This window comes from Spermophilus citellus, assembly GCF_964194105.1.
Source record: "Spermophilus citellus genome assembly, chromosome: 4".
Lineage (NCBI taxonomy): Eukaryota > Metazoa > Chordata > Mammalia > Rodentia > Sciuridae > Spermophilus > Spermophilus citellus.
This window is the reverse complement of record NC_138185.1, coordinates 228,095,004-228,098,349: the sequence shown is the minus strand read 5'-3', so window position 1 is coordinate 228,098,349 and position 3,346 is coordinate 228,095,004. Positions and strand designations below refer to the sequence as shown.

The window sequence follows — 3,346 nt, the reverse complement described above, 5'->3', positions numbered from 1 at the left end:
ACCAGTTTCTTCCTATTGATCTCAGGTGGCAAGAGAGAAAAGCAATAACATCTTCTGTATAATAAACAGGAGCAAAGTCCTGCAATGAAACTGTGACTGAAGCTAAATTGTTTGATTCACTGATTCTACAAGTTTCCAAAATCATCTGTCTGTGCAATCGTAGTTCCTAAGGAATAAACACATAGAAAAGTGGTTCTAAAAAAACCTACTGAGATAATTCTACAGAACTTCTGGCAAGAGAGGGAATGGGAAGTCTTAATATCCAAATGATGAAACCAAGACTTTCCAGTCTCAGGACTGAAATTAAGCATCAAGATCTGTATGACTTCTCTAAAAGTGATCCTAGGGAAGAAGTAAGCTGCTCCTCTTCTCGGTCTTCCTTGTGTTCGAGTTCACCTAACTCAGTCTGGACCCTGTCCTTGGGAGCCAGGTTCCACGTCCATGATGAGGTCCTCTTGTCGTCTGCTCTGTCCTGGGTCTCTTGGGCTCCCCTCTCATGTTGTCAGTCTGTTTCTATTCCCACAACCCATGATGGTTCCTTCATGTCCTTGGTGTTGTTCATGTGATTCTCTCAGCCTGTCCTCTGGCTGTCCCTCCAGGTCTTCTTCAGTGTCCGTGATTCTCACATCTCCTTCACCTTGATGTTGGGTCCCATCTGCACCCTCACTGCTGCTGAGATCACGACTCTCTCTTGAAGCTCATCAGGCTCCAAGGAGCCATGGGCCTGTCTGTGGCCAGACGTTCCTGGAGACAGACAGCAAGGCCTTGATTTTCCCTCTTTTTGTTTCATGTTCAGCAATTTCTTCCCAGGAAGAAACTGGTCGTAGGCAGCTGTTTACCTGATTTTCTCACAGTACCCATTTTCCCTGAGTACTGACAGCTTCAGCTTCTGTGCTCAGCAACCCTTCACTCCTTTTCCCACACTTGGAGACTCAATATACTGCTTCTTTGCTCCTTCTGGAACCTTCTCTGTCTGACATTTTCAGTGGCAGGGTAAGTCCAGGGTACCAGATAAACTTTTCCTCTTTGTCCTTATCTATTTTTCTTCTTGCTTTGCAATCAGTAGCAGCAACTGGTTCTTCCACAGGAGGATGCAGTCACCATCAACCGTGGACACAAGCATCTGACAGATATCAGCTGTCTTGTAAAAGGCCTTTTGTCAATGGTGTTCAGGCTTTCCATTACACAGGGCACACCTACCAGTTTTGAGGCCAATGGAACCCGGTCCTCTCTGACAATCCCAGGACAGCCATGGGGTGTACCTCAATGGTCAGTCTGTCCTTGGGGTTCACATGGTCAGACTGCACGGCTCCCTCACCGTAGAGCCGTATCTGGAGGTGCTGTAAGGTAAACTGGCTGTCTAGCTCATGGGGAGTGCCATCTTTGCTCTTACTCATCTTGACTTCTTCGTGACTCACTTCTCCTCTAATAAACCCTGTTGCACTAAAAACTTCCAGCTACTGCAACTGTTAAAAAGACCAGTGTATTACGACCTGAAATCTTTAATTACAAGAGTTCTAAGTAGAAGAGCAGCGAAGCAGAATACCCAGTAGGCGTCGTCTATTTTGACTTAGAAGCCACAAGTCTTCTCTAGGTGGGGGACCCAGGTTGTTAGTGACACACCCGCTTATCCAGTCTATTAGGTGCAATGCCGAGTTCGACCTCTAGGTGCCGCTGCCGGACAACGCAGACCCGCGAGCAAGGCAGCGAGCAGAGAGCGCAGGGGCTGTGCGGGGAGCTCCTGGGCACAGAAAGCGAGGCCAGAACAATCCTGTCCACAAACCTCCTGGGACACGGATATTCAACAACGGGGCGCGGGGAGCTTTCTCCCCTCGGGTACTGACAATCCCCTGCTGATGACAGGGTCAGCTTCTCTGCCAGAGCCAAGCGAAACAGGAAGCAGATGGAGTGAGGGGTCCAGGCTCTGAGCAGCGAAGCTGCAGGAGCCCAGTGTCTCCTCTGGTTTCTCTGCTCCTCCTGCTGCTTGGCAGAGGGGTCGCCACAGAGTGTCACTGCACTGAGCTGGGACAGGCCCTGAGATCTTGCTGAAGCCTGTGCTCCCAGCACCACACTGAGAGCCCAGCAACCCCACAGGGAGAGGCCCAGAAGAGGATCCCGAAGGCCCTGATGGAGACCTTGGTTCTTCCAGATGCTGGATCACCCACCAGCAAGCAGCGGGTTCAGCTCTTCCTCTCCCATGGAGCCCTTTAATTTCCTTGTCCTGCTCGAGTTCTTTGGCTAGAGATTTAGGACCATGGGCACTGCACAAATGATCAAAGGAATAAAGAGATGGCTCCTAGAAAACAGAAAGAAGATTGAAAACCCTCCAGAAACTAAAGGAAATAAAAACAGAAGATTCAAATCAACAAAATTAGACAAAACAGTGATATTGGTACAGGCACTTCTGAAATCCACAAGATTATTAGAAACTATTTTCAGGAAATATCCTCCAGTGAACTAGAAAAACTTGAAGAGACAGAAAACTCTAAACACGTGTGACCTACACAAATTGAAGCACAAGAATATAAATATGTGAGACGGAAAAATATCAAGCAATGGAGTTGAAGAGCCATTAAAATCCTTCAAAGAGAGAAAAGCCCACAGGCAGATTGATTCTCAGCTGATTCTAAGAGAACGTTGAAGAAGAGATGAGGCCAACCTCCCCACATTATTCCATGAAATGGAAAAGGAGAAAACACTGAAAAAAACATCCTGTAAAGCCATCAACACCCTGATACCAAACCAGACCTAGACACACCCAGAAAGAAGACTTCAGACCAGTATTGATGAGCATAGACGTGAGATTCCTTAATAAAATATTGGCCCAGTGCATTATGGGACATATAAGGAGGTGGGGCCCATGATCTGGTGGGTCTCACCACAGGGCTCAGAAGTCGGCTCAGGATATACAGATCAATAATGTAGTGTCCACATGTGATTCCTCACATTAATAGAGGACAAGAGTCACACCATTGCATCAACAGAAGCAGAAAAAGCATTTTCTAAAATCCAGCTTCAATCATGTGTAAAGACTGGAGAAGCAAGCAGCATGAGGGACGGACCTCAACCTCATAAAGGTGACATGTGACAAACCCAAGGCCACCACCATCCTGAATGGAAATAACCTGAAAAAAGTTCCTCCAACCTCAGGACAGGACAGGGTATCCACTCTCCCACTCTGATTCCCCAGGGTCCCTGCCCTGCACACTTTGACACAGGAGCATTTTCACATGAACAACATGCAGAGCAGCATTATTGAGGCTGAAGTGACGGCTCTGGGGTAACCAGGGTCTTAGTCTTAGGAAGCTCAGAGGACACTGGTGAGTCTTTTCCATCAACTCAGAGG

General features: G+C 47.5%; 1 pseudogene across 1 annotated transcript; it reads right to left on the bottom strand.

Annotated features, from left to right (window-relative positions):
• Positions 1–401: 401 nt before the first annotated feature.
• LOC308648317 (transcription initiation factor TFIID subunit 7-like) lies at positions 402–1,397 on the bottom strand (annotated as a pseudogene). Its single transcript has 2 exons — positions 875–1,397; positions 402–817 (listed from the first exon to the last, which is right to left on the bottom strand). The product of its transcript is annotated as a transcription initiation factor TFIID subunit 7-like (transcript).
• Between the last annotated feature and the right edge of the window lie 1,949 nt (positions 1,398–3,346).